The sequence below is a fragment of the Diadema antillarum genome, unplaced genomic scaffold, assembly GCF_040938485.1.
Source record: "Diadema antillarum isolate AM-2024a unplaced genomic scaffold, OU_Dant_1.0 scf00000049, whole genome shotgun sequence".
In the NCBI taxonomy this organism is placed as follows: domain Eukaryota; kingdom Metazoa; phylum Echinodermata; class Echinoidea; order Diadematoida; family Diadematidae; genus Diadema; species Diadema antillarum.
In genome coordinates this window covers 341,404-366,242 of record NW_027270938.1, presented here as the reverse complement: position 1 = coordinate 366,242, position 24,839 = coordinate 341,404, and the positions used below count along the sequence as shown (strand labels likewise).

The window sequence follows — 24,839 nt, the reverse complement described above, 5'->3', positions numbered from 1 at the left end:
TTAAAGTTATAGCAGACTTCAAGTTGGATAAAGTTAGCGTTGATTTCACAATCAACGCTAACTTTATCTTGATAAAACAGGGCCCAGGCATGTTGGTTTTAAACTTCAGTGAGATAAGCATCCATTATTTAATGATAGTTCATATAATCCTTATAAATCAATATGAATGATGCTTGGTATCACACCTGCCTCACAGCAAGCCTGGTATTTGGCAACAATAGAAGACATTGCTAATGCATTCAATACAAAGCAATGAAATAGATGCCTGCTGAAATACCAATTAATGGCCCATTCTGGTCACCAAATCTACACACAAGTTAATTCTTTGAACACGAATTCCGTAAATTGTTATGTAGGGCAAGCTGATGCAGTATGCCACTTGGAAAACGAGTAAAGGGCCTAACCGACTGAGAAAAGAGAAAGGTCATTTGTACCACTGTATGTGCACATTTCTGAGCTTACTGTGAACGGGCTTATTGTCTTCCAATCTTTGGGGCAGATCCAGTTTGGCACGTAGGCCTACTTCTAATAGTTTTGCGTGGTGGCATAGACTTGATTCAAAGGGAATATGACTGTTGTGCCTCCATCTCCATCTCAGGTGTACAAGTGCACCTGAAAATGAAGTGGTACAGTTATTATGCATTTGCATAATAGATAAGTCATTGCAAGTTTGAGCGACATAGGCCTATCTGTCATACCGGAAAATAAGAGAAACTGACTCTCCTCTGAAATTATGGCAAGGGTGACATCTTGAAACTAATAATTGATAGACAGGCCTATTAAAACTTGTCAAACTTTTATTGCATCACAGCTGCAGTATCTTGTGCAATATGGGTGTTCTTGATTCCTCCACTGCAGCTTTGCAATAAACAGTTCAATTTGAGCATTGCCATGTCATCTCTAACAAGGAAAAGTAGAAATTACGCAGTGCGTAATATATGTCCCCGCCGGAAGTAGCGTTTTGTAGCAAAATGTGCAATATAGGTCAAAAATCAAGGTCAAAGGTCAAAGAAGTCAAAGGTCAAAATTCTGTGTAAAAGTTTTGAAGCCCTCACCTAGTGCCATCACATAAAGCAAACGGAATCGAAATCGGGTTAGAAATGGCGAAGGAGTAGCATTTTATAGCCAATGTACAATACAGGTCAAAAATCAAGGTCAAAGGTCAAAGGTCAAAATTCTGTGTAGAAGTTTTGAAGCCCTCACCTAGTGCCATCACATAAAGCAAACGGAATCGAAATCGGGTTAGAAATGGCGAAGGAGTAGCATTTTGTAGCCAATGTACAATACAGGTCAAAAATCAAGGTCAAAGGTCAAAGAAGGCAAAGGTCAAAATTCTGTGTACAAGTTTTGAAGCCCTCACCTAGTGCCATCACATAAAGCAAACGGAATCGAAATCGGGTTAGAAATGGCGAAGGAGTAGCATTTTGTAGCAAAATGTACAATATAGGTAAAAAATCAAGGTCAAAGGTCAAAGAAGGCAAAGGTCAAAATTCTGTGTACAAGTTTTGAAGCCCTCACCTAGTGCCATCACATAAAGCAAACGGAATCGAAATCGGGTTAGAAATGGCGAAGGAGTAGCATTTTGTAGCAAAATGTACAATATAGGTCAAAAATCAAGGTCAAAGGTCAAAGAAGTCAAAGGTCAAAATTCTGTGTACAAGTTTTGAAGCCCTCACCTAGTGCCATCATATAAAGCAAACGGAATCGAAATCGGGTTAGAAATGGCGAAGGAGTAGCATTTTGTAGCAAAATGTACAATATAGGTCAAAAATCAAGGTCAAAGGTCAAAGAAGTCAAAGGTCAAAATTCTGTGTAGAAGTTTTGAAGCCCTCACCTAGTGCCATCATATAAAGCAAACGGAATCGAAATCAGGTTAGAAATGGCGAAGGAGTAGCATTTTGTAGCAAAATGTACAATATAGGTCAAAGGTCAAGGTCAAAGGTCACGACTGAAATTCTGTGTAGAAGTTTCAAAGCTCCCATGTAGTGCTATCATATAAAGCAAACAGAATCAAAATTGGCTCATAAATGACAGAGAAGTAGCAAATTGAAGATTTTGATCACACACGGACGCACACACGGACACACGGACGGACACACGGACGGACGACCTTACGGTGATATACTTGTGTGTCTACCCCTTTGTTCTCCCTTTTGTTAAAATAGACACACAAGCAAAAATTTTAGCCACACAAGCCTGACGGAATAAAGGCCATCTATTGTGCACTATTGTTCTCCTAGCCACACAAGCATACTCTCGTTAGCACGGACACACGGACGGACGGACGGACACACGGACGGACGAACGGACACACGGACACACACACGTACGGAGCCCGTTTCATAGTCCCCTGCTCGAACTCGTTCGGCGGGGACAATAAATCATTTTATCAACCTCCCGGCAGAAGTCCAGTCTCTTCGTTTAATTCGCAACGCCAACCATTTGACAGTATTGCGCCTTGCAATTTCCCCAGCTCAGTCATCGACGCAATCGCTTCAGAGTCGTAACTGAGGTTTCCACATTGGCAAGATCCTTGAAGATATGCTGAAGATCGACTGCAGTCAGTTGGTCGTCGTTTTCATATAATTGGTCTATGAGCTGAGGAATGGCTCCAGCTTTGGAGGCTTGCGTGTTGGTTGCTTGGCTAGAGTTTGTCTGGTCTTCTGGAACCTCGATACAGACTCACGAGTCACTGTCACATCTTCGGCGTGTAGTACTCTCACTATCTCCATTGGCTTCAGTCCCTGTGTAGCTATATATACTGCACGTTGTCGAACAGACTCAGACATTCGACCCATTCTTCTATGCCGAATGATATCAACAAAATAGGAGTGAACGCTATTAGACCAACTGAGATGTGCACAGCAGAATATTAAAGCAATAATACACTGTGTCTACTGTGCGTGTCACCTTATGTACTCTTGCTCTCTTCAGCCACAGAAAGGGCCGAGTTCTGATTGGACGTCTTTAACACGATGCGATGGCTGTGTTCTATCATGGCAAAAAATCGACATCGTTAATTACTGAGAAAGTATTTTAAGCTTTAAGTCGTTTCAAGGGGACTCCTGCACCACCCCTTGCTTTTCCCCTTTCATTGATGTAGACAAACATGTCGCCGACTAGTTTGGGTCACTATGCATGCTATTGAGCCAGTTGGACATTCAATGGGAAGAGCGATCAGCAAGCCTGGTATTTGGCAATATCAATAGAAGACATTATACAAAGCAATGAAATAGATGCCTGCTGAAGTGTCAATTGATGGCCCCTTCTGGTCACCTGATCTACACACAAGTTCATTCTTTGTCTGAACATGAATTCCATGAATTTTGTTTTGGAGGGTAAGCTTATGCAGTATGCCACTTTGAAAATGAGTAAAATGCCTAACCGACTGAGAAAAGAGAAAGGTCATTTGTAGTCCATGGGCCAGGCCAGATATTGGTACCATCTGAGGTGGCAAAACCTTTTTGGTGTCATTTTGTTTGTCGGGCATAGATATGCTTATCAAGCTATGATAGCATTTCCAAATGAGTAGCTTAGTCATAGTAAATGAATTTTTAACCAATTTGGTCTCGTATTTATATCCCTATACTTCTGAATCGAAACTAACCGCCATACAAAGAAGAGCACTGTCTTCTGTACGTTCCATAGAGCTGTAAAATGCAGCTCTATGGTATGTTCACAGGTGTTCTGTTGTAAACACGTTGCGCTTAGTCTTTATTCAAGGCAGCGAAGGGAATATCCAAAGATTATGATGTCCACAGCGCTTAGTCTTTATTCTAGACGGCGAAGGGAATATCCAAAGCGTATGATACAGTGTATATCCTTTTATCTAAAAGCAACAACAACAACAAAAGCAATTCCTAGTGAATTTTAACGTATTTTTCAATAATTTATCATTTTCCAGTGAAAACGCTACGGTGAAAACGCTGATACCATGCCAATGTCGCTTTATTTTCCTCCAACAATATGAGATAATGCAAAAACAATGTACCGGTACACTACGATACATTATAATGAATGATATTGTAAATGAACAGAGTGATTTTTGTTTAAAACTGATGTATTTGTTGATAGGGTAGTATAAAAAACAGTATAGATAATCCCTTTTATGAGGAACTTTAGATATGATAATGGTACATTGGTCTAGATAAAGAACTAAGCGCACCGCGTGACAGCTGTGGACATCATAACCCTTTGGATATTCCCTTCGCTGCCTTGAATAAAGACTAAGCGCACCGCGTTTACAACAGAACACCTGTGGACATACAGAAGGCAGTGCTCTTCTTTGTATAGCGGTTTAGTTTCGATTCAGAAGTATAGGGATATAAATACGAGACCAAATTGGTTAAAAATTCATTTATTATGACTAAGCTACTCATTTGGAAATGCCATCATAGCTTGATAAGCATATCTATGCCCGACAAACAAAATGACACCAAAAAGGTTGTGCCACTTCAGATGGTACCAACAACCCATTTTTCGGGTCTTGGCCCATGGACTATTGTACCACTGTGCACATTTAGGAGCTAACTGTGAATGGGCTTATTGTCTTCCAATCTTTGGGGCAGATCCAGTTTGGCACGTAGGCCTACTTCAAATAGTTTTGCGTGGTGGCATAGACTTGATTCAAAGGGAATATGACTGTTGTGCCTCCATCTCCATCTCAGGTGTACAAGTGCACCTGAAAATGAAGTGGCACAGTTATTTAATAATGCATTTGTATAGATAAGTCATTGCAAGTTTGAGCGAAATATCTGTCATACCTGAAAAAAAGAGAAACTGACTCTCCTCTGAAATAATGGCAAGGGTGACATCTTGAACCGAATAATTGATAGATAGGCCTATTAAAACTTGTCAAACTTTTATTGCATCACAGCTGCAGTATCTTGTGCAATATGGGTGTTCTTGATTCCTCCACAGCAGCTTTGCAATAAACAGTTCAATTTGAGCATTGCCACGTCATCTCTAATAAATCATTTTGTCAACCTTTCTGAAGGAGTCGCCATAAATCAAAGCATGGATATTGAAAGAAACTCAAAACCAAAAGCTAACAAGAACCACAGACAATGGCTTGAATAAGGCATCCAGCTGCATGCTACAATCCTGTATATACATGCATGTGGCCTGAAACAGGGACACAAAGCAGTGACAGAAAAAAAAAAAATGAAAAAATGGGAAAAAAGGAACATTGGCATCACTCTGTCTGCAGATATGGTATCATATGTGACAAAGTTGGGGAGGAAAAAAAGATACACCGCCCTGAGGTCAGGGTTGCAATGGTCTATCACCCAATGCATTCAACATCTGCCGCTACCTGTGACTGTCCAATATGAAATTGACAGTCTAGTGTGTCTAAGATTTTTTTTTAAAAATATATATACAATTCTTTTCTGGAATGTAGTATTAGGACACATGATGTCAGGAGGCATCATTCCTCCTGAATTTACCTTGTCTCATTGTTTTATCATTTGTTTTAAAAAAAAATAAGAGGAAATGGATCAGCGTCTACAGAGGCTGAGAATTAAGACTAGAAAACAAAGTTGGGCTAATCATCATAAAAGTTCTGGCAATGACATTGGGTGATATGGAGTTTACTTTACTGTGTTGGCAGGTGTCCATGGCTACACTCAACTGTCTACCTTACACTTATCCCAAGCAATCCTCCCCAGGCACACACATTGGATATGAAAGAGCTTTCAGAGAGAAAAACAACAACCTTGGACATTCCTTCAAAAAGGTTGCTTTCAATTGCTGCTCTATTAAATTACCCTAATGAAACAGAACATTCTAGCATAATGAAAGAGCACTTGACTTACCTCTTTCAAAAAGCAGGGGGAATAATATCACCCTTGACATAAGTCAGTGACAGGTCTAGGGATATTTTTTTAGGTGAAAATAGTTGTGATTAATGTCTGTGAGTGGTGCACCCATCAGATGTGATCGTGCATCACAAAATGAACAAAGAGTCATATGACCTGATTTTACTTGAAGACTCATTTCAGGTGGAACGAATCAACATAGTCAACTTAGGGCTTTTTAAATATTTTCTGAAATATCTATTCTTCTATGTAATTTTATAATTTGGGATCACGATATGGAAAATTGTCCATTTTCCATTTTTTCTACAATGCTTTATTTTTATCATTTTTTTTAAGGGGGGGGGGTGGTTCTGTGTGAGTTGTTATGTTTTACAGGTTCCTTTTCATTTCTTACAAATCCTCTACATACTTTTCACTTTCTACTGTAATAACCTCTGAAAGGATGACATCATTGCACTGAAAGTTGGTGTATGTTATTAATTAAGAAATGTATCTTATTGAGTGTGCAAAATTTCAACTTAAACTGATACACCCTTCACAGTGGTTTCTAGAGTTTTATGTCCTGTTTTTTGTCCCATTCATTGCACAGAGCATTATTGGGTGCTATCAAGCTCTTGAATAGACCCTAACTTTTTTTTTCTTCATATGTGTTTTCACTACAAAATAGTTTATCAATTCAATGGCGGCATTAACACACTGATTCTATTACAATATCTATCCTTCACAAAGCAATTGCAAGTGCTAACAGTTATCAATGAACTGAGAATCTTTTTTTTTTTCATTTAACCTAGCTGGGACAAACCAATCACAAGGAACTCCCCATAGAACACATAATCTCATAATTGCATGAGCCATGAGAATACCAATAGACACCATCACTCTCTCAACCTCCATGGAAGTTTCCATGCATGGCAGACAAATTCTCCCACAATATCAGCCTCATTTTCTCATTATGAGTCAGTACAGCTGAATGGCATCATTGTGTGTAGACACACAGGAGATCTCCTTTTTCATTTGAAATGCTGTGCTCTGGTAGAATGGAGCTTCATTTTTTTAATGGAAATAGATGAATAACAGTGTGATACAATCTGCACTCTGCAATTCATCCAGTGTGAAATGTACACAAAGTGTGGCACAGCCTTTTGCAAACTCTCGCTGTACGAATTTCAAAAGAGACAAGCAGAGGGTGGGTCATGTGACAAGTATACGCTTCGATGCACAATTCATTGACCGGTGTAATTTGTGGTTTTCCAATGTTCCCCAGTGGGCAGCGAATGAGTTGGGCCACCCATGAATCCACATGCTACAGCGTCATATCTAATACCCCTTTCCTGCTGAGCAAATCTAACCTGGGTGCACCGGCATGAATTTGGGAAATCCTGTAGTGTGAAAGGTCTTGCCGGTGAAATCCTGGGTTAAATGCTGGGTGACTTTTCAGAAATGTTACCCTCAAAATGTCCTTGGTTAAAATTCTAGATTGTTCCTGACAATTCCCAAGTGATGATGTGGTGTGAAAGGCATAGCAGGTAAGCTCCCAAGTAAACAGTGATGGTCAGCATACCAACAATGTTTTGTGAGCCGCTTCACACATGCCTGAATATTCAGACTCCGCTGCAGAAGAGAGGATGACAGAAATTCAGCTGAGAGATCAATTGCTATCAAATTTGAAATAAATTTTCTGTGGGTGTTCCACATTTGATTCTCCATTGAATCTCCTGGGTAATCCCCCAAAGTGTCTTCATGTGTAAAAGGAGTATTACACTATTGACCTATTGATTATTGCTTCCAACATTTGGAAACAAAAATCACAACAAATCACAGGAGCTATTTTCTGTGGAAGCCACTGTGCCACTAAGAAGAAGAGATAATTCCTTGCTTGCTCATACAACCTTGTCGGGTCCAAGAAGGTGAGAAGACAAGATCTCACATCTTGCCTTCATCAGCTCACCGTCTAAGACCCCAAAGAGGTCAGCTGAGGACATCTCATATCCTGCCTACTTGCCTTCTCGGACCTGAGAAGTCAAAAAGGCGATAAATTATCTTGTCTTCTAGATGGCACTCAAGAGCCCCAGTACTTTTCTATTAGCAGTTTCACTGTAGATAATATTTCACACTGACAGCCAACGAGCAAATCTCGCTTTGCCATTGGATGAAGTGACTAACAGAATGATTCAGTAGAATTAGTATGCCAATTAACCTGTTCCTCCCACAAGTCTTCGAGAACCTTCAATACCTCCAAGCGAGATTCTTTTTGCCTGTCCACAAAGAACAGATAGGTTGGTAATTTGCCTGTGCGAAAGCCGTCAAGCAGCACATCTCCTTTCCATGGTCAACTGCATGCCTCGAACACTGTAAAATATTGATTGGACACAAGATATGAATAGAGCGCGGGCTGATGGGCATGCAAACTCATGTCATACACTATAAAGGAACTTAAATGGAGTCAGCGAAAGTCAAAATTTAGTGTGCTCAGCCTTGATGGCTACATACTGTATGTCTTCATACGAGTCTTATAGCAAAAAAGCGCACTACTATGATGGAAAAGTTAAATTAGACAAAAATACATGCAGCTTTGATACAGAAAACAAACAGATATTGATAGAAGAAACTCTAATTGTTCTATCAAAGTAATCTTTCTGGTCAGCATAGCACAAATGAATATGAATTTGGGCAACAAATGCAGACACTCTGTCATACATTTTGAAAACCTGGTAAACCAAGCTAGTGTATTGCTATGGGAACCTGGTAACCAGGTTCCCGAAGGAACAGGTTAAGCTCTCTTCCAGCTTTGAATAGTATAAAGCACATTTGCAGATGTCAAAGATCAAATTTGGGTAGGCTTTGCTCAAGGTTGTTGGTGCTTTCAATGATGTGAAAAGCCTCTGAAGAGGGCAACACTCTGCAAAAGTTGTGTGGGGAAGGGGGTGATGCCAGTAGCACACTCCAGTTTTGCTATCAGCTAGAGCATCTACTGCATAGGTCATGTACTTTTAGTGTGGAAAGTTTGACATAATTTGTGTTACTTTTGCCCGGCACGAATTCTAAAGCTCGCAAAAATATCTTTACAATTTTCTGTGCACACTTTGAATATGGGTTGATGATTGCTCAGCACGAAAACAAGAACCCGCAAAAAACCTGCATGAAAAATCAATCACGCAAGAATATAAACGTTCACAGTACTACATAATGGGAAATACATAAAGATCATTTGATTATTCCTTGATTTATCTTGTTACAAAGAACATAGCCTTGCTATGGCTATTTCATTAGCATGTTGTCTGTTGAGAATGAGAAGGGCACTAAAGTTGTCTTGAACACTATGGGTTTAGTGGCAACTTAACGCCCTTATCATTCTCAACAGAAGATGTGTACTTTAAAAGTAAATACAGATAAACAAAAGGCTCCTGCAGGGTCACTGTCATCTATAATTCCCATTTTATTGCTCTAGTTTTCGAATACTATCACTCACAAAATTATCTTACACATCTAAATTTACCAAAGACACGGTATATATGGTATCTCTGGTTACTATGTAATGATCTAGACTCTAAACAATATTCTGTGTTGTCAGGGGGAAACAAACATTCTGTATGTGATACTATGTGGTGGCTCCTTTAATGAAGTTAAATGTGGCAAAATCAAAGTGAGGCACTGTGGCTAATTCTGTCTGATGAACTAATCCACACATGGTAAAGCTCAATGCCCTTTCTAATTCTGGCACTCAGGTACACAGCCACTCCCTTGAACAGATATGTGTGGCAGGTCCATGTCTGAACACCTCCCGCTGATAATTCCCAAACCATCACCCACACCCTGATACAAACCACTGGTGTAAATGCATGTGTATACCTTCAGGATAGCTGTATTGGATGATGAGTCCTTTCAGATTGGAAATTGAGAAACCATGATGTAGAAACAAATTTCTTGTAAATCAACTCATATTTTGCACATCTGCGAGTAACCTTGAATCACTTATTATCAAGTAATATTTGATATAACTGAAAGCAAAATTTTTCTAAAGCACAATTCTACCAATCACATTTCACCACATGTGATCAGAAAGTGTTTCATTTCACCACATGTGATCAGAAAGTGTTTTTACAAAGTAAATCAAGTTTTTGCTCAAATCTGGATCTGGATTTGACATTAAACTGCTTGACATCTAAATCATATAGAGGGATGGGCGTATCTTTGCTTGACCTTGATCCATCTGTTAACTTCAGCCATACATCTGTACATCCTGTAGCACAGTATGCATATAAGTTGTGTGTTTGACCGGGGAGGTGAAACCCCCCTGGTTGACAGACCATGGAATTTCCAACACTGCTGTTATTGGCAGTAGGAAATCATGGAAGGGACTCTTACCACCCCGTTATACTGTAAAACACAATATTTTCACTGTATGAAATTTTCGCAAATTGGAGTCGTCGGCCTTTTTCGCGGTATGAAATTTTCGCGAGTTGCCTCTAACATTCAATGCGTACAGTGTAGACAAAAACTTTCATGTGCATTTTAATTTCACGAATCTCGGCTCTTGAGAAATTCGCAAAATTAAAATGCACGCAATCATTCCTTGTTTTACAGTACTTTAGCGGGTTTCAGAGCCTCCTCCACGAGGTTCGAAAGATGGCTTGAAAAAGTGGTGTCTTGTCTGTTTATACTGCTGAGGCTGGTTTCGTTCCCATGGTAACTGAGTTCGACTCCGATAAACAGCACAGGCTTTTTAATTTCTTACATAACCGCAAACATGATTGAGCGACAGAGTGTGTTATAAAATGGGTTCAAGAATGTAGCCAATTGGAAGTGCTGAAATGAGTCACGTGTGCGTGCATTATTTTCTTACTAACATGCTCGGCGTGTTATCCTATGGGACATTGCAGAGAAAGCGTAACTGACGTCACAATGTTTACACTAGCAGTGCGCACTCAATCAGTTGTTACAATTTCGTGCGTCGCGCGCTACTATACGCGCTGTCAATCCTGTAAACAACTTCTAGTTCGGGCTGCCAGCCGGCATTTCTTGTGCATAACATGTGGCGTACGTATACTCTACGTATTGTAGTATACAAGACTGTATGTGCGGGATTTCCGAGTGCGACGTGCGGAAATGTTTGGGACGAACATCTTCGGACATCTTGACTTTTGAGCGAGTGCTACATGTAGCGGACTGGTATTGACCCACCAAGGTACATGAAAAATGTTGTTAGTTTTCGACCCATTTTATAAGTCAAATAATACACAGGTTTAAGCTCGTGACGTCAGTGGAGATGCAGCTCACTCTCGGGTATTTACAATGTAGTGCAACATGCACTCGGCTTGCAAATGCGCTCTAAAGCACATGCCCTGCTCGGGCGAAGCACTGCAGAGCTGGAAGTTGATGACGTAACAAAAGGCTTATAAGGCAATTTTCAGAATGTGTGTATGGGTGGAAATGAACTGCCCATTGTCAGGTTGCCATCTGACTCTTTTAAAGCAGAAGTCCTCTATGTCATACCCTGGCCTTCCAAAGATCATCCATGCCAGTGAATACTATGAACAATGCCACAGACATCATTGTCAAGAGTTCCTTCTTTTTTTCCATCATTTGTGTGAAAGATTATGTTATACTTCTTCATACATGAAAGGATCTTTTGACAGGAAAATTGCATGACAATTTGGCTCCAGTGGTACTGTCACTTCGAGATGTCAGGGAATCTATAGAAATAGTTAAAAGTATAATCATTTATCATTACCTAGACAGAACTTCATGGTTTGGTTTCGTTTTTGTTTGTTGTTGTTGTTCTACACCTATAATATGAGGTTTAAGTTAAAGGCCTACTGGCAGGCTGCAATGAGGCTGCTATTTTAAAGGTAACCCCTATCCAACCAACCCCCCCCCCCCCCCACACACACACACACCAATGTCAGCAACATAGGGCTTAGTCCTGTAATGTGGCTGAAGTTTCTATTTGCAAGCTTCCCGAAATAAATATTTACCCTTATACACACATACAGTGTACATAAAACACACAAACAGTCTTTATCTCAATTTAACAGAATGCTGTAACATAACTTTGACTATTGGTGTAATAGAGGAAGGTCTGAGAATGCAGACTATGCTCCACTGCTCAACAGGTGGTTGTCCTGTCCAGGGAAGCATGTAAGTGTCACACCTAGTTTGCTTGTAATGTTGCATGTGACTGTCATTGTTGACACTGAGTGAAAATCATTTGGGTGCATGGACCTGAAGAGAAACCCTCCTTGGGACAAACAAGATTGCCTCCTCTCAGAGGCTTTTTCAGGTTAAATGTCAACCTGTCAATAGAACAACCCATTAGAAGCAAGGTCATCTGTTTAAACGGCTTGATGGACATGGTAAATTGAGCTGTATCATACAATATGCCACTGCTTCAGGTTATGCTAAATTGTTATGACAAGCTATTAGTGGAAGGTCAGCCCTGTAAAAAGTTTGATGTTCCCCATTTTTCTGGGCAATCTTTTCGAAAAGCTTTAGTAGTGGTTCTATTTTGTTCATGTTGTGAGACAAATTATAAAAATGAGAGTCGAGAGTTCAGCACAGGGCCTCTAGCCATTTAGGTATGAGTTCATCTATCAACCCATCCATATGGCAGCTTAAAGGCGTCACTTAGGCTGCATTTATCTAACTTGAGAGAGAATCATTTTTCAAAATCCGTTTCAAAATATATTTCGAATAGTACCCTGTTTACAAACGTGGTTTGAAACACAATTCTCGGGTACTGCGTGTATCTAACCATCATAATCATGATTAAAGTGTTGTCTCTTCGCAGCTGCTTTGCACCGTTCGACTCAGGAAATAGAAGTCAACTGCGTAGTGCGTACTACCCATGGTACCACCAAACATTCATCATGCACGCACAAATGATGGGAAGTAAACACAAATGGCACATGCTTTTCTCTGCAACCGGAAACAGCTAGAAGTTGACCTTGGTAGCTCGGAGATAATAATTAACGCTTTCAAAACAGCACTGCGTTTATCTATACTCACAGATAGGCGATCGTGGTCTCAAACGTATTTCAAATCGCCCCTTGAATGGCCTTTCAAATATAGTGACCATAATTCTACTCCTCACATCAAACTAAACCTAAAACTCTACCACAACCCTAACTCTAACCCTAACAGAAAACAAAACCAGAGCAATTGTCGCCATATTTTTCGCAAAGCGGGACTTCCTGACAATTATTTGCAATTGTAGAATACAGTACTGAACAGAGAAATGTATGCGTGCACATCACATTCATGTTGGGATGAGAGTTAATATTTTTGTGTGTTTTTAAATTCGCCAATGGCACCTAATTCCCCAAATTTGCACAAATACCGGTAAAAGCCTTATGAAATACTCCATGTACACGGCTAGTATATGTACACTTTTCATCGATAAGCTATGGTGTTCAGGGTACCAGCTGTTGTATGGAATGGACAGTTTGTGGTCTTTAGTATTCAGAGCCTGGATGGCCAACCCTAAACCCATTTTTAGAAACCAATTTTACAAATATGATCTCAATATATAACATATTTTTGCCAACTTAAAAGACAAACAAAACAAAGCAAAAAACAAAAACAAAAAGAGTAGAGAATACAAATTGTAACTAAAAGCCACAAAGATGTAGAAAAAAACCCCACAAATTTAATTACAACACTGGCATCAGTTCATCAGAATACAAACCTTCCACAGGGGTATTAAAATTGTGTATCAGTAAACATAACACGCACATGCTTTCATTTTACATTCAGAAAGCAAAACTGTGATGTGACTATAGAAAGTTTACATTCAGTCTGAGCATACTTTAATAATCCAGTCCAGTATAATGCGGGTGTATATGAATTTGATTAGTACAGAATCCCTGAAAATCTAAAAGAAATTTACAAAGTTCAGGTGGAAAGGCATGTCAAAATTACAATTTACATATCATTTTCACTGGACAACAACCGACTGGAGTGCATTCCTGTGTCCTGTGCTAATACTAGAGTGACTGCCAAAATTAAGAGCAGACTTGAGGAACGTTTTGAGTCCCCTCATAAACAAGAAGCAAGGCAATATACCATCTCATATTCTGTACAATCACATCAAATGCCAATTTGTGGTATGACGGTGAAATCTTGAACAGACTTGAAAACATATAAAAATAGAGGCCTCATCCTTTGGGTCTTCAAAAAGCTGATCAGGGAAAGTGCACCTACCTCCAGCTGGCTCATTTCTTCCCCTTCTTGACTTTCCCCCGCCATTCTCCTGATTGCTAAACCTAAGGGATGAACACACGCTGCAGCTGAATGTCAATGGGGAGAGTGCTTGAATTCCCCTTCCCACTATCATTTCCAGTGTGTTGTGGCTCCTTTGACTTTGAATATCGAAATCTCTCCTTCGTGGAATTTCTGTGTAGAATTATATCACCCTTTCCTGGAGTGACACACTTCAAACTGATCACCATGGAAACCCCCTTTTGGTCCACTTGCTTCTGCTCACCTCAAAACTTTCATTTCATTTTCTCCCTTACAAGTATCTGCTACTGCCATTTGTTTCCCTCTAGGGCCAATGTACTCGATAAAATTACTGAACAAGTTTTTGTGAACGTATGAAAGAAAATTCAAAATGCCTTTTCCTATTTTGCAGAGCCACGCCAAATGTAATTCATGCTAACATTCCCATTCAGTCTTACTTTTATATTTAAACATGATATAAGGAAATACTTCTAAGCTAACCACTTTTCATTTTGTTGCTAGCCCTCAAACACACATACAAACAATTTTGTTTCCATTTCAGAACATAGGAATGGAATGTGTGTCACAGCCTATCTATCATCCACAATGGACAAAACAATCACAATGAAATCTTACCATGAGAGAATTAAATTTAGATCCTGGCATGTCACACGTGCAGTAAGTTATATGATACAAATGAGCTTTTGTCTACCACCTGAATATCACTAACATCCACGACAATGAAATCAGAGTTTTCATGGGCCACTCCAACTCCAACTTAATCAGTATTCCTGATTTACAATGCTAAACTAATGCTTGAAATCCAAATGCTTCAATGCAATTGATTGCAAAGTATATTGCTTCACCTTCATCATTTGTGATTCTTTTAGGCCATTTCACACAAGCTGAGAAACATAATTGCAATGCTGAATGTTATGCTTACAATTAGAATCATCATCCATACACATGACCAATGAAGGCTTTGTGGATTCTGCGATTTTGTATTTCAGAGCCAAGAGAGGAGGTGTGGTTTCTTCCTGAATTCCCATCAATCGCTCTTGAGTGGTAAGTAGCAGGCGCTTTGACTGCAGTACGAGCATTTGAGGAGCGTGGTTTTCTGCAGTAGTGGTTGAAAGGTCACCATAGGCTCCGCCCCCAAAACACGATATCGTCTCATCCGTAAACACAGCTGTTTATTTTGTAATTCTGGAAAATCACTATTGGAAAACATCTCCAATTGGAATTACGATTCAAGTTACCCTCCACGATTCCAGTTTGCATACACACAGCGAAAATGCATCATGTCATCTGATTCATAATTTTAGTGATGCCTTATTAGAATCATGATTAAAATTATGCACTCTTGCTACGTGTGAAAACAGGCTTAGCTTTCCTCCTGTCATCTGCAATCAGTGGCAGGCAGTACCAGTTTTCATTGTTTTGTTTGTTAAGAAGCAATTTTTCCACTTCTCCCCGACTCTCCCAGGTATGCCTGCCTCTATGCAAACAAAGATTGGTATTGATTAGCATTTATCACCAATCACATCATTGGCATATCAGGAGAGTCCCCACCCCCTCCATCCCCTGCACTCCTCTTTCTCCCTCTCTCCATCTTTCTCCTCCCCCCCCCCCCCCACCCCACCCCTCATCTCTTTATAGCCTGGTGAGAGAAATGTGATATTCATGACAATGCACAAGATTTGGAGGTCCCCCTAGGGTTTAATCTCCTGGAGTGGGGCGAGTTATTTCGGGGGTTGAAGACAGTTCCTCCCGTCTCCTCGATGCAGATCGTGGAGAAATCAATGCTGGATGGATGACCTGCAGCTACAAGAGTGCGCTGCAGTTTGCGTGCTCTCTATCACATTTCTGGACAGAATTAGTCACTCACTTTCTGTGTTTGTCTATCTCTCTGATCTCTCTTTTCTCCTCTCTTCTGTTATCTCAATGCTTGATCTCTTCTCCTTTTGTTACTGTCTTCCTCCTTCTCTTCATCATCTAATTCTGTTTTGTCTGCATGTCTTACAACTTATCCTCCACTACACCATCACTTCCAAGTTGCTCCCACTGCTCCAACTTTTTAACTTCTTTCTCCATCCATTTATACCCCCCCCTCTCCATTTTTCTCATTTCGCTCTTTAATCAAGGCACTGCACGGCAGTGATATGTGATCATCAGAACACAGAGCAAATTGCCACTCAATATATCCCCGGGGAAAAAAACAGATGGATCAAGAATATTACCCCATTCAGGACAAGTCCCAAGTATACTCAGGCAAGCGTCGATGGGAAATGCGTGTTGTGTCAAAATCAAACCGTCCTCAACGGGTTAAGAGAAAGAAAGGTGGATACGATTAATTTTTTTTTTCTGCTCCGGTATTCCACATTCAATTTAATCAACAGACATTGTTCCATCTCTCATATTCATCCCCTTACTTCCAATCACATTATGTTAATATCGTATGTGTGAGAGTGATTTTGTGTTGTGAACTTGACTGTGATCTATGGGGGATATTTCTCTAGATGCCATGTACATAGCACACATCCTCTGTCCTCCTGAAGCAAAAATTCACTGCTCTGTTATAATTTCCTCTCCCTCTATCACCCCCTCGCTATCCCAAAGTCCACGCGCAGCCGATAGAACAGATCAGATCCCCGAAAATGTATTCCAGGTGCCTGGCACGATACTGTCCACTCTGATAAATCTACTCACAGTCTCTCTGTTCCTTCTCTTCTACCTTGACATTTCCTGTCATTCTAGGTCCAATCCTCCGGCATTATCAAACAAAATTACAGATTGAAGTGCAAGAAACTTTATCTACTCTGTCAAAAAAATTCCATTCTAAACATTGTAATAAATTTCATCCATAAGTATTCCTTGCATGATACTTTTGAAACAGATTCCTTCTTTTTCTCATTATTTGTTTTCCATGTGTAAAAAACAAAAGGGCAAAAACAAGGATGAATGCCTGGGGATTGTCTATTTTTTTTTTTTTTTTTTTTTTTTGGAGGGGGGGGGGTTCTATAATCCATGAGTACTAATATTTTTGTGACATCAGAAAGGAATGATGAGAATGACTCATTCAGTGTAGAAATTCCAGAGCAGTGACACAGCAAAGAGAAGCTAGCTGTACAAACTTAGAGGAGCCATAGCAACAAGCAGACTTGACAGCAAGATGGAAATGACAAAATCTCTGGAACATTTTCACACCTTCTTCACAAACCCACAGTGGTGGATGGGAGAGGGGGGGGGGGGGGCAACCCCCAGGCACTGCCCCCCTTATTTCTTGATAAAAACAAAAGAAAAAGTGTCAGCCGAAGAAACCCAGAAGTGGCACCAGAAATATCTTTTTTGTACCCTCGCCCCTCCCCCCCCCCCTTTATGGAATTCCTGGATCTGCCCCTGTATCCACACCCACCCACCCACCCACACACACATACAAGTTACTTGAAGTTTCTGTGCATGTGTATGCAGAAGGAACCTCCCTGGAGACGGGCCTGCCTGGGTTCAGTGACACTCTGGATGTGGTGTCATTGTCAGCGAAGTGTCATGCCTCGCTAGACCGGAGCCATGCCAGGTCCTTTCCCTTTACCATTTAAAGGGACAGGTATTCAGGTTTTGACTTTTTGAGAGATGATTAGAAACCACAAACATGAAATACACCACTTTTGTATTAAAGAGCATACATATTCTGAGCGGAATCAAAAGTTTAACTGATGAAAATTGGTGTGGAAATGGCTGAGATATCCAAATACAAAGTAAAACAAAGTGGTCTAATAAAAGGTGGGAATCACTTTTTATTAGGACCACTTTGTTTTGCTTTGTATCAAAATATCTCAACCATTTCAAAACCATTTTTATTGTCTATGCCAGTAAATGGACCTTTGTCATTTGAAATCAACACATTTTAACATAAAACTAGACTTAGAAATTTGTCAAGACTGACAAACTAATTTATCCGTTCCATACATAATCGGGGGCGATTGGCCGTGCAATATTTAGATATTCATTTAGAGAACAGGGATTCAAACATCTTGTGTGCAAAAAGCTACAGGCTTTACCAATACAAAATGTGTATTGCACAAAATCTCAGTAAATCCAGGGCCAAGTTTCAAATTAATCCACATTTTTACAAATGATTGCAATGTGCTATCAACAATCCATGGCTACAAGACAATAGCCCAAAGCATCGGCTATAACATATCAAAATCTGGCAGAAATCCAGCGACAGATAAGTGGGCTACTGCTCAATAAATAAAGTAATGCTGATCAGCATTTTGCAAAAAAAAAAAAAGTAGACTGCCATAGAGATAACATGTAAAATGGTCAAATTTCACAAGGGTAATTTCAATCAATTTTTTTTTCAGTGTCATGACGTCATCAAATTGAAAAATTGCCAGTATCAATTCCACAGAAAATAAGCTGCAACATACTGAAATCTGTGAACAAGTTGGTCAGGGATTTGTAACACACTCTCAAAATAAGGACAGAGGTATTAATAATTGTAATTGTAATATTTGTTTTTTGTTTTGTTAATGGTAAAGGTTAACTCTATTGTGCAATAATTAATATCTTTAAATGAAGTATATATTTGAATGTGTTCATGCTGATCCTTGTAAGATGTCCGCAATTCAGCCTGTGGGCTGCAAGGGATGTTATTCAATAAATACCTTTCAATTCCATTCAATTCAATTCAAATTAATTTGAAATCTGGTGATGTTATAATGAAATTTCATATTTTTCATTTCATGCAGGAATTTCATAACTTTAAATCATTTTGTCAGCCTTGAAGTCCCATTAACTGACATCTACAACTCATCATCTTTCAGAACATGTGACAAAATGTGGGAGTTATTGTCCATCCTAATATTGAGCTAAAATGTAATTTGATATAAAGGTTTTTTTCCGCACATTTGCACTGTATATCACCATTGACACACACACACAGTATTCTAACTTTGACGGGTCCTCCAGACATCATATCAAGTTTGACAGACCTGAAATTCAGTGAAAATATTGTCAATGAAATTTAAAAAATGATTCCATGTAAAGATTGGGAAATACATGCAAATGACACGCACACAAAATTTCAAAATACTCAACCTGGTCAGATTCAAATTGATTTCTAGCTCAGTTAAAGCATTTTGAAATTTTGATGCATGCTTACATGCACGTACATGTGCATCATGGCAATTTATCATAAATTGTAAATAGAGATCATTACATGAAATATGCTTTTGCTATTAAAGTTTCATTGCGAAACAATGTTTGGATATCGAGATTGAGACAATGTTTTTCCAAAATGACATCATAATGACATCCGTATGACATCATATCACGTTGGATAGACTTAAAATTCGGTGAAAATATTCCCTATGAAATTCGAAGTCTATTCCATGCTTAAATCTGTATTTTTCCCATACAGACGTGTAAATACGTGCGAATGATATGTGTGCAACATTTCAAATTGTTCAAAATTGTCTGAAATGTATGCAAAGTTATTTTTAGCTCGACTGAACATTTTACATTTTGATGCACGCACAACCCTACAAGCATCTATGATGTTTTCTATTGCTAACATAGATCCTTAGATGAAATATGTATCTGAGTTTCATTGCAAAATGACTTGTAGAAATTGAGATAGAGACAATAATGTCATTTCAAAAAATGAAATTATTTAAAACAATGAAGTTATAGGAAAATATTACACCATCCTTGTATCACAAGACTTGTGTGGCAAAAGTTTCAAGAGCTACGAGCTTAAACTTTTTGAGATCACCAAAAGACAAGATTTGTATAGAAAGAGAAAAAGCACTCGTACAAAAACAATAGGTGGTCTGTGAGCTATAATAGATCACCTAATTACATACCATATTCCAATATCTATTTGCATGATGATCTTAATACTTTACCATTTCAGCAATGTGGTGCTTCCTCACATCCCAGTTGAACATCACGTTCCAGAGGTTGTAGGTTCCCACGGTGACGGAGACAGATCTTGCCCCGCCCATCTCCATCCCCATCACCACCCAGAGTAGGAGCAACATTCTTGATGTCTCTGCCCACATGTGTACAAATTTCTTCTAGCAGGGCTCCCTCGTGTGTGCCCTAGCCATGAGCTGAGGAGTCTTTGAAGTCCTTGGATTAGCAGCACTCAACAGCTGAGGTCATCTGATACTTGTGTCTCCTGCTAAGCCCTTTGCTTCTTTCAGCCATTGGTTGCAGCGCTCTTCCCTCTCCTGCAAGATATCAGAGTATAAGATGAATACCCATACTACCTTATATACAGTGGCGGATCCAGAGGGGGGCGCACCGGGCATGCACCCCCTCTTTATTATTTTTTTTTAAACAAAAGAAATAAAAAGAAAAAGAATGAGGTGAAACCAAGAAGTAGCACAGAAATATTTTACTTTTACGGAATTCCTGGATCCGCCCCTGATATATCCACTACTTTCTCCTGTCAATTTTGCTTGTCAATATTTCTCAATTGGCCGATTTCAGTGGACTTCACTTGTTTCTAACATTGTGGCAAATATTTCTGTACATATATTCTGATATCTTCAAATATTGTGTGTCATTTTTACACTTGCTTGGAAAAGAGTGAAATTCACAAAATTTGCCACCATGAAAATTGCATGTTTACAGTGTGGAGACGAAAAGTTGAACTCTGCTCAAGTGAGAAGTGATTGCAAAAATGTACCATGAAGTTCTCACACATAGTCAAAAGAATGTGTGAATATAACGGTTCTATGCCGTTCAAGAGGGTTGGAAAGAAAACAAAAACATCAGATTGGGTGGCAGAAAGAAAATGGCTTTGATACTGAAATGATTCATTAGAAAATTAAAGTCAGGCTCTGAGTCAATTTTCTTGGTGGCGTCTGCTACGGCATAAAAGGAACTCTATTCATGGTAAAAGTTGTTTGAAACAGAACCGGCAAATGTTAACATGAACATATATTTGGATACAACAAATGTAAAGATAAGTGATACACTCAAAGAGAGTTTGAAGTAAATCAGACAATCCTTCACCTGTTAAGGACAATTTAATTTTGCTACAACACGCATTTCCCATAGATAAATGCCAGAGTATACTTGGGACTCGTCCTCAACAGGTTAACCTGCTTACTTCTGTGTTCTAACTCCCAGCTGTTTATAAATGAATGGACAGGTCTAGCTCATTCAAGTGCCTGTTTACCGTGTTCTATGTGTATTCAATCCTGATTTCCTGATACAATGGAAATAAGTGTTACAACTGTTTTTAGTTTTGTTTTTTTTTTTGTGGGGAAAATTTGTAGCTTACAACAATTTTTCATGATGTATTCATCAAAAGCTTATAAATGACCACATAGGCATCTGAACAAGGGTCATCTGGCCTCCTGTTACTGCAATCCAAAATGAAAGGTTTCTCACAATCATCTCCACATTCTTTGAGTGCTGATATTGACCTGATTGTACATCTTCTGTCATAATGATTACTGCATGGAATCTAGTGTTTGGGCCGGTTTTCATCAAGGATATTTTTTTACCATTCAACTGGGTATACAGGTGGCCCCATTCTGTCAGGGTACTTTCAGGGCAAAGTACTTTGCACTGAAGATTTGTCTAGCTCTTCAAAGCAGACCACTGACAGAAAACATTTATATTCAAGAGACATAGCAGAATGCAGTGTATACCACTCTTACCCACTGATGGGGTAGTGAGCAGAGCCAACTTTTAAGAATTCATCAGGGAGGGCAGTCATGCTCCACAACCCGATTGCATCAATACATCTCTTCCGCTAGAAAAGACTATTTCCTTACACCAAAAGTCTACTTCACACCATCCCTGATCCCACCCATCTATCACTTTTGACTGCAGAGGGGGAAAGCGCATCAATCAAAATGAGATGGGAGTGAAAGGTGGCAAATAATTGCAGAGCGTGTATGTGGGCAAATCACCAGCAGCGACTCTGTGCCGGCGAGTCACCTCATACCTTCACGTCACCAGACTGATATCGTATCTACTGCACAAAGAACGGTTCAATCCAGCACATTAGTGCGGGATCAATGTTATGAATCAATTTTGCAATTACGGGGTGTCAGCTTGCATGCAATCAATACAACGGGCTGTTTGAAAGGTGTTAAAATCACTTCTTTCACCCAGTCTCATGAATAATTTAAAGCTAGGGTTTTTTTTCAATGAAGGCATACAGCTTGAAAAATTCAATAACATCACACATATTGCAAACTGAGAGGTTTCTACTACTGCAATTAGTATCTTTTGCCAGTTTTTGTTGCTACTTTGGTACTAAAACTTTGCTTGCTACTGACACATTCTCTGTATTGCTCTCAATGAAAAGCGATGTTTGAGAAGCTTTAAAAATATCTAATGAAGCAAATATACAGCTTCCCTTTTATCCAGCTATTCCAAGTTCTCTTCAATACTAGACTATAGAGTACATGATGCTCACTTCTCTTAGTCTTAGATAAACTTGAGAGGCTAAACTACAATCAATTCAGATTTCCCTCAGATTGATCTTGCTCTGACCCAGTGAGAAGGTGACAGTGCAGTTCAACGGTCTCCACAGTAATCCCAAGCTCGAGCCCGTCTCATCTCGCAGCCAGACGAAACTAATTTGAAGCTACAGCTCTCATCTGTGGGGTGGAATGCAGAGATCATCAATGAACCAGTCCCTCATCAAAGCCATAATCAGAGTCAGCTGGAGCGTAGTGATCTGGTAGGACAGGAACATTTCATTGCTGGAGAGGGTATTATTGTTGGCCTTTTTCAATAATCCAAGCCTTGAACATTAGACAATGTTACTGAGGGAGTTGTAGGCCATTTCTACATATTGTCCAATGCAGATGGGACATGACACTATCTCAGTAAAGATTAAACTGTGGGTCATTAGGCTTTATCCTTTACCTTTAGGGGCAAAAAAAAAAAACGGCATTACCTTTAATTTTATATAAGTGTGCTTTTCACATCTGAGTTCTAGTATTCATATCATATGTGAAAAGAACACTCACCATATAATTTCATATACATTACACTTTACATTTTAATCAGTTTAATGATATATATCATGTTTTACATGAGTCAATCAATTCAAGGTATAATTTTGGAGCACTATTACGTTTTGAAAGAACCTACGGTTTTCAAAGTAGTTGCCTTCACAAATGACAAAATGGATTCTCCAAATTCTGGTAAATTACCTTCCTTGTTAATAGCAGTCCTATAGACTGAGAAACAACAATTTAAACGTTAACAAGTGGGATTGAAAAGTTATTGCTTGATTTTGGAATATTTGTCCTATAGCTGTAATCTAATCTAATGTATGTTATATGATGCAGTCTTCCACATAACTTTGAAAAAGTAGATTCCAAAAGTTCCTTCAAGTTTTCAAGAACTGCCGAGAAATTTCCTCAACAAAGGGAACATAATATTGCCTATGAGACCCATCCTATGGTGCTGTGATCCAGAGGGCAAACCACCACACTGACTGAACTCCATTTTCTACAATGCAATTGTGTAAACCCCTTTTTTGTAACACTACTCAGCCTTTTCAAAACAGGCTCAACTGCTTTACAGAACAAACTACTTATGAAATTAGCAACTTTCAAGATAGTTGTGTGACTTTGTAGGTGCACTTAGGATGACTCTCATCCAAATAACATAAGATTCTTCTTTCAACAAAATGCATAGAGTAGACTGGTGCAATTCACACAAACTGTGCATTCTTTGTCCATGTAAAATCATCTCTTCCCTGCGGCTTCCAGTTTGTAGGTCAGAGGTTTTGCTGTACATGTGTTGCCTAACAAATACCTGGTAAATATAGCACACGCATTGGTTACCCTTCAGGGAAAACGTGACCTGTATCTTGGAGATTCACTCTCTTGCTGTCTTAACAGCATGAACTTTGCAATCTAATGGAGAACAGAGTGGTCAATTCTACCTACTGGCATACACATAAAACATTTCGTAGCTAGCAGTCAGGTCTGTACGCTGGCCGTATGCTACATTCAAATGAATAAGGGAATCTTACACACCTGCGCGCAACCAGCAGAGGTTAAGTGGGTCACACTTTTGGTGGTTCACTCGCACACTTCCAGTAATATGTGGAGTTACTGTGCAGCGGGTATGGGCAGAGCGTATATATGCGATGGTAAATCGCATATAATTTTTCGCCTTTTATCTTGACTGAAAAATTGCCACTTCATAATAGAAATGCATTTTTAAGATCTTCTAACGTGATATCTCTTTTCCCAACATGTAACAACTGTTTAGTTTCTAAACAGTTGTTAACAAAACTATGGTAACTTGGAGATAGAGATAGTGCTCCAAGTTTTTCGTGTACGATCGAATACAGCTCGTGCAGTGCAACGGCACAGCGTTGTCGACTCTCTGTTACAGAAATTAAATAGCACCGCTGCCATTTGAGTTTTTACAGTTATATGCTATAGGGAGGATTCATATTATAAACACAAACCAAGAGAAACAGGTTCTAATTGTCAGAATCAATGCCCCCTTTCAGACAGACATTCCTCAATGACTAACCTCTACACAATTTCCAACCATTCATCAAGGAGAATTCCACTTGAAATCTGCAAATAATTTTTCTACATACGTTTCTGACTACAATGCTATGGGGTGAAATGAAAATACTATGGACAAAATACTTAGGTCAGAGTCTGCTCTTTTAATAAAAGCCCCAAAATCACTGCAACACTGGTACTGTGTATTTTGCAAGGTGTTTATTTTCACGAATTTCGAGAGTCAGGTGCTTTTCGCGAATTGATACAAAGACAAGAAGACTGTAAATTAATA

General features: G+C 39.3%; 1 pseudogene; it reads right to left on the bottom strand.

Moving 5' to 3' along the window:
- LOC139715430 (uncharacterized) overlaps window positions 1-24,839 on the bottom strand; it is a 104,323-nt pseudogene that overhangs the window by 44,649 nt on the left and 34,835 nt on the right.